This window comes from Ovis canadensis, chromosome 2, assembly GCF_042477335.2.
Source record: "Ovis canadensis isolate MfBH-ARS-UI-01 breed Bighorn chromosome 2, ARS-UI_OviCan_v2, whole genome shotgun sequence".
Lineage (NCBI taxonomy): Eukaryota > Metazoa > Chordata > Mammalia > Artiodactyla > Bovidae > Ovis > Ovis canadensis.
The window spans coordinates 228902265-228915463 of record NC_091246.1 but is presented as its reverse complement, the minus strand read 5'-3'; the positions used below and the strand labels follow the sequence as shown (position 1 = coordinate 228915463).

The 13199-nt window shown below is 39.4% G+C and overlaps 1 protein-coding gene across 4 annotated transcripts in view; it reads left to right on the top strand.

Moving 5' to 3' along the window:
* Positions 1–13199, top strand: part of EPHA4 (EPH receptor A4) — a 178048-nt gene that overhangs the window by 154279 nt on the left and 10570 nt on the right. For 2 of the 4 annotated variants that reach the window (XM_069574652.1, XM_069574655.1), the window contains exon 18: positions 5907–6445. The exons of the other annotated variants lie outside the window; for them this stretch is intronic. The gene's annotated coding sequence lies outside the window, so the exon portion shown is untranslated. Of the gene's footprint in view, positions 1–5906; positions 6446–13199 lie in introns of those variants that run through there. 4 annotated transcript variants of the gene reach the window in all.

Below are 13199 nucleotides of genomic sequence, written 5' to 3'. Positions count from 1 at the left end.
AAGTAATATGGCTTCTCTCCTGTTCTTCCAGGAAGAAGTGAAATAGAAACCATATGAGGTCAGGACAGCATCTAGACTTCCACTGGCTGTGCTTTCTTTCGTACTGTGTGGGTCCTCTTGCCCTTTGGTGCCCTTCATTCCTGCCACAAATGGTTATTGAGCATCTTTTGGGTACTGGGTAATAACCTCTAACCTTATTGACCTGCATGTGTTCCATTCTTTGGAGAATTTTTTTTCAATTGAGGAGTTCTGGAAGGTCTTTTCCATTGGTTTCATTTTCTGGTGTTTTTTTTTTTTTTTTCTTTTTTGAGTATTTGACATGTAACATACCCTTTTTAAAATTTAATTTTTTTATTTTAAACTTTAGATTGGAGTATAGTTGATTTACAGTATTGTATTAGTTTCAGATATACCAAAAAATGATTCAGTTATATGTATACATGTGTCCATCTTTTTTTCATTCTTTTCCATTATGGTTTATCACAGGATGATCAATATAGTTCCCTGTGCTATATAGTAGGTCTTTGTTGGTTATCTATTTTATATATCCATCCGTTCGGTTCAGTAGCTCGGTTGTGTCTGACTCTTTGTGACCCCATGAATTGCAGCACGCCAGGCCTCCCTGTCCATCACCAACTCTCAGAGTTCACTCAAACTCATGTCCATTGAGTCAGTGATGCCATCCAGCCATCTCATCTGCTGTCATCCCCTTCTCCTTCCCCTAATCCCTCCCAGCATCAGAGTCTTTTCCAGTGAGTCACCTCTTCGCATGAAGTGGCCAAAGTACTGGAGTTTCAGCTTTAGCATCAGTCCTTCCAGAGAACACCCAGGACTGATCTCCTTTAGAATGGACTGGTTGGATCTCCTTGCGGTCCAAGGGACTCTCAAGAGTCTTCTCCAACACCACAGTTCAAAAGCATCAATTCTTCGGCACTCAGCTTTCTTCACAGTCCAACTCTCACATCCATATATGACCACTGGAAAAACCATAGCCTTGACTAGATGGACCTTTGTTGGCAAAGTAATGTCTCTGCTTTTGAATATGCTATCTAGGGGGGTCATAACTTTCCTTCCAAGTAATAAGCGTCTTTTAATTTCATGGCTGCAATCACCATCTACAGTGATTTTGGAGCCCAAAAAATAAAGTCTGCTACTGTTTCCCCGTCTATTTCCCTTGAAGTGATGGGACCAGATGTCATGATCTTCGTTTTCTGAATGTTGAGCTTTAAGCCAACTTTTTCACTCTCCTCTTTCACTTTCATCAAGAGGCTTTTTAGTTCCTGTTCACTTTCTGCCATAAGGGTGGTGTCATCTGCATATCTGAGGTGATTGATATTTCTCCCGGCAATCTTGATTCCAGCTTGTGCTTCTTCCAGCCCAGCATTTCTCATGATGTACTCTGCATAGAAGTTAAATAAGCAGGGTGACAATATACAGCCTTGACGTACTCCTTTTCCTATTTGGAACATGCTCAGTTACTCAGTCGTGTCTGACTCTAAGCGACCTTATGGACTACAGTCTGCCAGGCTCCTTTGTCCCTGGAATTTTCCAGGCAAGAATACTGTAGTGGGTTGCCATTTCCTCATCCAGGGGATCTTCCTGACCCAGAGATCAAACCTGAGTCTCCTGTGTCTCTTGCATTGGCAGGCGGATTCTTTACCACTAAGCCACCTGGATAGTACTGTGTATATGTTAATACCAAATTCCTAATTTATCCTTTCCCCACGTTTTCCCTTTGGTAACCATGAGCTTGTTTACAAAGTCTGTGAGTCTGTTTCTGTTTTGTAAATAAGTTCATTTGCATCATTAATTTTAGATTTTATATATATAAGCAATATCATATGATATGTGTCATATTTTAGATTCCACACATAAGTGATATCATATGGTATTTTTCTTTCTCTGACTTACTTCCATGTTGCTTCAAATGGGCATTATTTTTCATTCTTTTTATGGCCAAATAGTGTCTCATTGTATATATTCATCCATTCCTTTGTCAATGGACCTTTAGGTTGCTTCTACACCTTAGCTATTGGCACCAGTGCTGCTATGAACATTGGGGTGCATGTTTCTTTTTGGAGTGTGGTTTTCTCCAAACACATGCCCAGCCATGTTCCTGTCCTGCTCCAGTGCCTCCAATACCAAACTAGATCAGCTGGGAGAGACCTGTCTAGATGGCAGCAGTGAGGCTTGGAAGTCACCTTGACCGATTCATTATTAGAAAGTGACCAACTAAAAAATCAGACTTTTCACCCATCAAGCCCAGTAGCCTTAGGTACCTGTGCTTTAATTCTGGAATTTTCTTCTTAAAACACATGAATTCAAATGATTATATTCATTCCTAGAAGCAAATAGCCTAACTTTTTTAACTGGACGGATTTTAACTTTCTAAACTCTTCCCTTTTATCACTTTTAACCAAGAGCTTTGTTGATTTTAATGACCTTTTTCCCCCCTTGGTTTTATCCTGAAAGCAGTTTCTTAAAGAGCAAGAAATGTTAAATTTGATGCTGTCAAATCATGACAGTTTAGTAAAAACCTTTTTGCAACATTAGTTGTAAAAGCTTTTCTGTTCAAAAGGAATGTGAAATTTGTTTTTTAAACTACTCCAAGAATTTTTGTTTTATCACCACTTTTGCTGAAGTTTAGGAGTTCTGGATATTCATGTTAAGAGCTGACAAATGTGAGGGAGATCACTTGCTTTTTTAAAAAGAAATTGTATACTTCTTTCCTTCTGTAAAGCTGTGGGGTATTTTGTTTTCAATTCCCATAGTCCAGTTCAAATAAGGTGGCATTATAGTGTTATCCTATGAGTAAAAAGAGAATGTTACCTTTCATACATTGAATAATTAAAAGTTTTGCTTTCTTACAATCAACAGCTTAAGACTTGAGGTATTTTTCTAAACATAGTCAAAACAGAATATTTTTATATTTTTGGACTTTTTCTTTTGTATTGGAGTATAACTGACTAACAATGTTGCGATAGTTTCAGGTGAACAGTGAAGGGACTCAGCCATACATATACATGTATCCACTCTCCCCCCAAAACCCCCTCCCATCCAGGCTGCCACATAACATTGAGTAGAGTTCCATGTGCTATACAGTAGGACCTTGTTGGTTATCCATTTTAGATATAGCAGTGTGTACATGACTGTCCCAAACTCCTAACTATCCCTTCCCTGCTGGCAGCCAACCAAGTTCGTTTTCTTAATCTGTGAGTCTCTTTCAAAGCAGAATATTTTAAAAAAATAAAAAGAGTGTGCCAATTCTAAAATATCCTAACACGTTAATGTTATATACTGTGTTGGAGTGGATTTGTTACATCTCAGCAGGTATGTTGGCAATGTTCAGATGGGAATTGAGAGAAAAGTAGAATATGAAATTCATTCAAAGGTTGCCCTCTGAATCTTAATTTTGACACATTGTCTGAATTTGAGTCCAGGCCAATGGAAGGGCCCCAAAATGGCTAAAATAATATCCAGTAACAGTAAAAGTGGAACTCCACTGCTTCCAGGAAGCTACCCACATTGGAAGAGAGATTAAGGACAATAGGAGTTTGTATTATTTCTCAGGGTGTGGAGCCAGATTCTGGCATCCAGACAGCTTAGATTCCAAAGCCAACCGCGATGTTGACACTGGGAAGTTTCTTTATAACTCCGTTCCTCCACCTGTAAATTAGAGATAATGACACTTCAATAGAAACACCTTTCCCAACACATGGTGTTGTTGTATATATGTCATGCTCAGATGCAGAACACACTGAACATCATAGAAGAAAGGTGTATTCTTCCTCCAAGGTGTCCCAGGTGTTATTCACCTGTCTTTCACTTGTGAAGCCAAATGTTTTGTTGCAACAGGCCACAGCAGGGTGAAATGAAGTTCAGTGGTAGGGAATCATCCAGGTGAAGCTTGTTCACTTGCAGTGGGTTTATGAGGGTTTGGGGGTAAGTGTGTATCTATACAAAAGGGGGAAGATCACTCCTGTATTATTCAGCCTTAAAATGTATGAAATCGTTATTTTATAATTGGAAAGAGTGAAATGGGCAAGACCCCACTGCAATGAAAAGAACTGGTTGGTAAAGACACTTTGATGTCTTCATGAATGACTCAAAGGAACAATGCTTTTGTGTATTTAGTCACCATGAAAGTCACATCTTTCACTCCTGATCCCACACAGACCACATGCTTTGTCTGGTCTCTGTTCAAGCAATTCTCCGCCATAAAGAGGTTGCTTGAATTCAAAGAAGAAAAGGTTTATCTTTCTCCCTCTCATTCTGACATCAACTAGATATAAGTCTCCACATTCCCACACTTCTCATTTCCAAATCCTGTCCTTTTCATATACACACTGAGTTTCCAGATAGCCTACTTAATATTACAAATATATTTACATCTAGGTATTTAGTGAAGAAGGAAGTTGGTAGACGCAAAGGAGATGTGTTTTTGAGACAACTCTCCTCGAAGGGTGGGGTTTCTAGGAGCAAAAGAAAATCACCTTAAAAACGTGCATATCCCTATGGAGTTTGTTATTCTCCATTACAGTCTTTAAGGTCAAATTTGAGTCCACTTTGTCCTTCATGTAAATAAATAAATACATACCTGTCTGACAGAGTTACTGGCTTCGAGAGGAGAAAACAGTACAAAAAATAAATCTGATCCTTTTTGTTTCATTTTTTTTTCATAATTGTCAAAAAGAAATGATGTTGATAAGTGGCTTGGCAGTTATGCCCTTACCCACATTTATAACTTTAAGAAGTAATATCTATCTGAAAATTGTATAAGAAAATTTTGTTATTCTTTCTCCAAATAAAGTATTTCCTGCAAGTTTAAATAATGGTCATTTACCACCAAGAAACTCAGTTTTATGTATCTCCCTCCTACACTAAACATGCACATGTACAAAACAAGCAGATAAATGGGTTTAATAAAACAAGGGCAATTATCTGTCATGAGATGCATTTTGGTCTTAATTTTGCTGTGCACTTGAGGCCAGCAACAGCTTCACATGACCACTGTGTTTATACTCCAATTAGCAGTCTTGTTGGAAAGTTATCAAAAGAAAAGAAGAGGAATTGTTTCTTTTGGTTTAAGTCAATTCTTTGACGACCGAGAGGAGAGTGGTTCCATTGCATTGTGCCAGCCTCATTGGAACCTAGGTCGATAGGGCAGCTGTGGCTTATTAGCTCTTGGTGGACTTCAGTCTCAAGACCTCCCTCGCTGAACCCATGGCCCTGGGTCTCCTCTCTCTACCTGTTATGTGCAGATTACATGGATCCTTTACTAATCAGATATTTCATTAGAAGTCACTTTCTCTTTATTAAAAATACCTAATGCTTTTTATTTCATGGTTGGCATTTTTTTTTTCAATCATATTGTTGAATATTGATGGATTGGGATATTCCCAGATGTGTCCCAGAATACACCAGTTTCCTCTTTGGAAAGATTGGGACTTTTTAGAATAATACAATGTGCACTCTTTCATTAACTCTAAGTCCTTCTTGCACAAATGAACTATAACAGGTCAGAATTTTTATTGCAAAGAAAAACTGTTCCCATAGTGGGTAAAGCCTGGCTGTAGACTCAGACTGGGTAGGTTCTAATTCCAGCTCCGCTACTTCTGAATGTATGAGCACAAGCAGGTTGTTTAGCTTCTCTGTGGTTCCATGTCCTCATCCATATAGCAGGAAAATGAATAGTATCTTACTCAGAGTTGTAATGATTAAGATGTTAATAAACTTTTTTGTTGTTTTTATTTTATTTTATTTATCATTTGTCAGAAGAGGAAAGTGAGAATTTATGGCCTCCCTCCTGAACTCCTTACCTAGTCATTTCTGTACTTACATGGATTGACAACTGGCTGGCAAGATCAGTTGCTGTTTTGTCTGAAGTCTTGTTCTTTTCTCTACAGGGAGTAGATTCTGCTATCTTGGTCTCACAGCCCTTCCTGTTGATTACAAAGCCCACAGGAGCAAACAAAACACACCCTCCTCAATTCCTCCTGAACGTATTTCTTCTGCTTCTACTATGACAGTTCTGGAGCAAAGACACTGATGAAATGATACTCATTGATGAAAAGAATATGTTTCTGACTTTCAAATTCTCTTTCCTGGTGAAAGAAACAGCAGATATTCAAGCTTCAGCATCTGTTCTCCCATTGCACTGAGGAATGTCCTGTCTGGCAGCACCAACTCTAAAGAGCCCTTGTTCCTGAACTCCTTCGGTTTTATTTATATGTATCTCCATATCTCATTCCTGTACGTCCCTGCTGCATTGGTGTGGCAGCAAATGACTGAAGGCTACAGGTTTTACCATGGACACCAGGTCAGGTGCCACCACGCAGAACAAAGCCAGTTCCCATGAGCTGCCTATGATATGCATTGCTGAAGTAACGTTATACCCAGGGTGTGCCATCACAGTGATATAAATATATTTTTTTCCTAGACTAACTATGAGCTGACTATCTCTTTTGATGTGTGTACATAGGTGTGCCTGTGTGTACGCGTGTGTATGTGTGTATGAGTATATAACCTCATGCTTAGAACTGCCTGTGAATGTTGTGGAATGCTACCCATGGAGGGGTCTGGTTTGCCACCTGTTCTGAGATGAAGAGCCACATGAGACAGTGGGCCTGGAGACCGTGCCCCGTCCCCTTAGAACAACAGCCAGGAAGCATTAAATGTCCTGTATCTATACGTGTATTTTGTAGCAGCCACCCTAACCTTAATAAGTCATCTTACAGCTTTGGACAGAGGCATTTTCACCTTAGTGGTGGAGTGATTTTAGAATTTAAATCCATGCAGGTGACAACCCAGCATTGAAATCACAAATTCTGATTGAACTCCTCATCTGAATCACCATTTGCTTGGTGGAGGGAGAGAAGGGGATGGAATTTGTCTGGTACCCCCCAGTGGAATACAAGTAGCCTTTGTTTTCCTGCATAAATGGACTTGTTGAATGCGAACAAATATATGCAATTCATATACTTTCGGAGATGAACGTAGATGTGTGTGTCAGCTTCGAGATGATGTGTCCTGGATTAATACTTTGTCTCCCAGTGTCACAGAAAAATACATGCCAGTGACTCTTGAGGTTAGCATAGTTGGGATGAAATGGCCTCAAGCAACTTCAGGTTCCCAGTGTACATGGAAAGTTCTGCTGTTGTGAATATGCAGCTAACTTCTCTGGCCCTCAAAGGTGCATCAGCCTCCTGGAATTTGAGGTCCAGTGTGTGAAGATTCAGTTTTGGTCTGATACATATTCCAAACTCCAGCCAACATACTGCCATTTTTCATAATCGGAGTGGCTGCCTTGCTTATTCTAAGCTATGGTTGCAGAAACTGCGGCCATTTGTATAAGCTATAACATCAAATCAGGGAAAAATGGGGAAAAAATTCTGAACCCTATGTTGTTGAATAAGTAGAGAAAATCATCAATAAATATTTATTGCATTCTGACAGGGTGTATGGCATTGTATTCTCATAACTATGCCAGAGTGACAAAGTTAATTCACCCCTTTTGGGGGACTTTAATATATTTTTAAAGGGATGTGCCTATGCATTGATGCCTGAAAAAAATATGTATAAAGAAATGAGGTTGAATCTCTGAGCGGGTTTTCTTTCCCCAGAGGCCAGGGCAGGAGACGAACTTCAGGGGCTGTATCTGGCCCCAAGAATGAATGCTGCCCTAGTGAACGCATATGCTATGTCATGCTCAGACGCTAAATCATTAGGCAGCATTAAGCTGTTCCCCTGCACCAAATTAAGTAGCTTCACCATGTGTTTGCTGGCCCCAAATTATTTTTAACAATCTTAAGAATGAAATACTTTGGTGTGTTTTACAAAGTTATTTTAAAGAAAGGTTATGCTTGCTACATTGCTGGTGTGTGTGTTTTTGAGACCTCTTATATTCAATCTGTGAAGGATATGTGTATTAATCCATACACACTTATAGCCTCAATATTTGTCTGAAGACACTTAAATTCTGACAAGTAAAGGAAAGTTCTAGAAGCAATATTTTCACTTCTTAAACATTCTCCAAACAACATCAAGCATTGATACACACTGAAGAGTGCATTTATTTTTTGTATCACTCCAAGTATGTTGGAATATGCAAGGACTGTGGTTAAAATTAGAATGTATAAGGCATATTATAATTTAGTTCATACTGAAGAAGAAATTACAGAACAATGCTTGGTTCATACATTTTCCAAAATTTGAACAATCTCTTGAGTTAGACATAGAGATTTTCTATTTTGTTTTAATTTGTCAAGGTATTTTTCTTCCCTTCATGAACTTTAGGTACACATAACTTATGTCATTTATTTATGGTCTTTTATACCTAGTTTGTAAATTGTAAAATAGCAAACTAAATGCAAAGAGTTTGCATTTGAAAATAATAAAGTAGTTGCCGTATACAAACATGGAATCTAGTTGTCTCTTTTCAACAATTTTTACTGCATGCATGATGTTTCTAAATTACTTACTTGCTGGTTGTCATTTGGTTAGAACACAAAATCTTCAATTCTAAGCATACTTATTTAGAAAATAAAAAGCATTTTGACATCTAAATGGCCCTTGCGCTTGAGAACAACTTAGAAATCTAACTTAGATTCCGTAAGATCCTATATCCTATTTAATTAATACCAAACTTTGCTGGGAATTCAGGCTGCACCTTTTACTCATCATACTAGGGCATGTGTCCTAATTTCCCTGTGCCTTTGTTATTATTATTATTATTATTTTTTGTGGAATGGCAATTGCAATGCCAAGAGCTTTTATAAAGACTAAATATATTAAAATGTTAGCACAGTGTCTAGCATCTAGCTAGAACTCAACAAACAGTAACTTTGATGAGGAGGTGCTAGTGATAGAAATTGTCTTTAAAATTCCCAGTTCTGCACCCTCTCTGATACCATTGCTACTGATCCAAGTTACCAGCTATGTGTCCTTACCACAGGGCTTTAATCCAGAATCCACAGACCCTTGGGGCTTCCCTGATAGCTCGGTTGGTAAAGAATCCACCTGCAGTGCAGGAGACCCCAGTTCAATTCCTGGATTGCGAAGATCCTCTGGAGAAGGGATAGGCTACCCACTCCAGTATTCTTGGACTTTGCTTGTGGCTCAGCTGGTAAAGAATCCGCCTGCAATGCAGGAGACCTGGGTTTGATCCCTGGGTTGCGAAGATCCTCTGGAGAAGGCAAAGTCTACGTCTACCCACTCTAGTGTTCTGGCATAGAGAATTCTGTGGACTATATGGTCCATGAGGTTGCAAAGAGTCAGACACAACTGAACAACATTCACATAGACCCTTGAGGTTACACCACTGGAGCTCCAAGTTTCCAAAAGTTTTCCTAAAACATGGTGCAGGTTTAATGATTATATGTGTGTTATGATGGGGAGAAAGTTCATAAATTTCATCAAATTAGTGTGGAACATACGAATATGAAAGGCCACAGTTTAAAGAATGAATGTTCTCCTCATGATATTATTTCATTCAACAAGCTACCATTGACTAAGCCTCTGTTAACTGAAAATCAGACTCAAAGACTTGTAATAAATTAAAATCCTGGGTGAAGCTGGCTTCAGAGAGCAGGGGTGTATGTGCCTTTTAGTGTTAATAGTGACATTTTAAAACATGGGCTTTGAAATGAAAAGAATCTGGGCTATGTCTGGCTACTTTGTGTTTATTTCTTACTGAAACACCGATCTAGAATCAGCTTTATTGAAATGTAGAGCAATTGGGAATGTATTTGTGATTGTAAAGAGACTAGGCTTGACATTTCCTCCACAACTTATTTAACAAGATAGAAAAGCAACTGGTAATAGAAGATATGTCTTCTCTATATGGAGACAAGGGCTTCCCTGACTGCTCAGCGGGTAAATAATCTGCCAGCAATACAGGAGACACAGGAAATGAGGTTCAATCTCTGGGTCGAGAAGATTTCCTAGAGGAGGAAAGTGGCAACCCAATCCAGTATTCTTACCTAGAAAATCCATGGACCAAGGGTCGCAAAGAGTTGGACATGACAGAGCGACTGCATACGCATATGGATATAGAACAATATAGGTAAATAGACATTTTATGAGAAAATGGTTCATGAAGTTATGGAGACTGAAAAGTTCCACAGTCTGCAAATTGGATATCCAGAAAGGCCAGGGGTATAATTCAGCCCAAACTCAAAGGCCTGAGAACCATTTGAGCCAATGGAATAAATTTATGTCCAAGGGCAGGAGAAAATGAGATGAAATGTCTCTGCTGAAAGGGTGAGGCTGGGAAAAGACGAAGGTGGGGATTCCTCCATCCATATCCTGACATATTAGATGATACCCACCCATACTGGGGAGGACATACTGAGTCCACTGATTCAAATGTTAATCTCAACTGAAAACACCTCACAGACACACCCAGAAATGATGTTTAATCTGGGCACCCTGTGGCATGTCAGTCTGACACATAAACTTAACCATCACATCATCAATATTTTCCCTTACATTTTCTTGAACGAGCTAGTAGAGTGCCACATGCAATCTTAATAATTTCAAGATTAATTTCAGTGTAAGTGTGTTGTGGGATCTTACATTATTTGATGGTAATGCATGCTAACTTCTGACCCCTATTTTTCGTGCTGGACACACTTAAGTTTGATTTCCAGCTCACATCACAGCCTAGAGAAGATTCAGAGGACTTTCCTGGCAACTTTCCAAGCAGTGACTCAGGAATCCAAACTGTTCCTCTCCTGTGAGGCTGCCACACACGATGTCCAAGGCCACCACATAAGGGGAAGAGAATGTGAAAGCTGGTGCTGCAGACTGTATGGTCAGATATGGAAAGGGCTTGTATTCCTGCTTCACTGACCGGAACCCAATCACATGGACCTGATCTCTTTGGAGGCTGGGCAGCATGCATAGGAAGAGGAACTAAAACAGTTGAGCAGGTAGCCAGGTTCTATCATGAGTACAGGAGCCCCATGCACCTAGTGGGGGTCAGGGAAAGCTTCCTGTAGAAGTCAAGCGCATCTCAAGGCGTTGTTTGATCTCCCGTAAATGTGCCTGTAGCCATTTCCCAGAGATGCAGACAAGCACAAGCAATGTTCAGACTTGTTAACAACATTTGCATTCTCACCCTTGTCAACCTAGACGCTTTAAGGATTGTATTTTCCTTTCTGCATCACAGATCTCTACTTAGACAACGTTGGCTACCTACAACCTCCTGTTTGTACACAAAAGTGCCTGCCTTTTAGAGTTTAAATTGCCTTAGCCACTCAGTTTCCCTAGGAAGAAAGGGGGGGACATAGAATAAACTCTAATCCAAGCAACAATTTTGAGGTGTTATTTTTTCCTCCAAATAAAGATACAGCTATTGCACAAAACCACCTTAACCCCTTGATGTCTCCCAGATGGATAAGACCCTGAAGGCTTGTTCTGAGACTTCTGAAGAATTAGAGCTAAAGTGCAGTCTTAGAGGGTTTCAGTCCTTTAAACATTGTAAACACTTGAACCATGTGCTAGCCATGTACTGAACTCTGTTTATTTATATATAACAGCTTATGACAGACAGAAGCACTCAGGCCCATTTTATGGATTAAAACACTAAGGCATAAGTTGATTGGACCACTAGTCTGAGGCCACCCCACTAATAAAGGTTGAAATTTAGACAGGTAGTTGAACTCCAGAAATTGCTTGCCGCCTCTATTCCACCACCGTACCTTTTGATAAAGCCGGGTTGCCCCCTCCTATCTAATTAATCAATTTGTCCAGTGGGTGTGTTCCATTTGATGATGCTACACACCACTGGGAGCAGATATGTTAGTCGGTACATTCTTCCCTAAACACCACTTGCCTATTCTGGTGCCAGATGGCTTACTTTTGTCTGATTTGTCATGTTAATTATTTTCGATAAACTCTAGTGAATCAAACTATACCTTAAGAACAGTGTTCACCTTCCACACTGTGTTTTGTGAGAATTTATTTCCAAAGTCTGAAGTGAAAGTGTTAGTCATTCGGTCATGTCTGACTCTGAGACCCCATGGACTATAATACACCAGGGTCTTCTGTCCATGGAATTCTCCAGGCAAGAGTACTAAAATGGATTGTCATTTCCTACTTCAGGGGATCTTCCCAACCCAGGGATTGAACCCACATGGTCCACATCGCAGGCAGATTCTTTATCATTTGAGCCACCAGGGAAGCGCTAAAGTACAGTGTTTGCCATTGTGTTTCATGATAATTAATTTCCACTGTTTCCTTTTCACTAAAAGCAGAGTGTAATCTACTATTGCTAAGATACCACCTGTGATATATAGTGGGGGAGGAAGTGGTGATTTTCTTTAATTATAAAAGCTATGGACAACATTTCGCAAATGCCATTCTTCATTTTGATGATGGCCTCTGACAAAGAGGCTAGTTATTAACTAAACAGGAAAAAAAGAGATGAGTCCAAAGATGAGAGAAAAATTAACCAAAGGAGAGACTGAGCATGATGGAATAAAAAAGTGCACAGACTTTATGTGGACCCTATCTGTGTAACCTTGGACAAATCCCTTAACCCCCTTGAAACTCAGTTTACTCATCTTTAATATGAGAGCCTTCTTTGTCAGGGTGATCCCTTCTTTGTCAGGGTCTTGTGAGAATTCAGTGTAATCAGTTCTAAAGACAATTCTTGTGGATGTTTACATGAGCCAATCAGACCATGTGAATGAGCCATGTTGTCCAAATGTGACATCATAGAGAGTACATAAGTATTTAGATAAATCATTAGGTTGATAAAATGTTGATGAGTATTATTAAATAAATGGTAGCTTGGTGCCAGAAGAATTCTATGATCAAATAAGATTGGAAAACAGTAATGTATTTCACTAATCCCTTTTGGAGATTCGTAAAGCATTTTAACTTAATACATTAAAGACTCTAAGAAGTCCCATGGGAAAGAAACCAATTTTGCCTGTTTAAGCTTTTTCCAAACACATTTGAAAATAAAGCCCTCTTAATATCTTCTTGTTGATAAGATGGTTGGATAGCATCACTGATTCAATGTCCATGAACTTGGACATGAATTTGGATGAACTCTGGGAGATGGTGAGGGACAGGGAGGGCTGGCATGCTGTAGTCCGTGGGGTTCCAAGGAGTCTGACATGACTTAGCAGTTAAACAACAACAACAGTATCTCCATAGAATGAAAATTATTGGAAACACAATTTAGACAT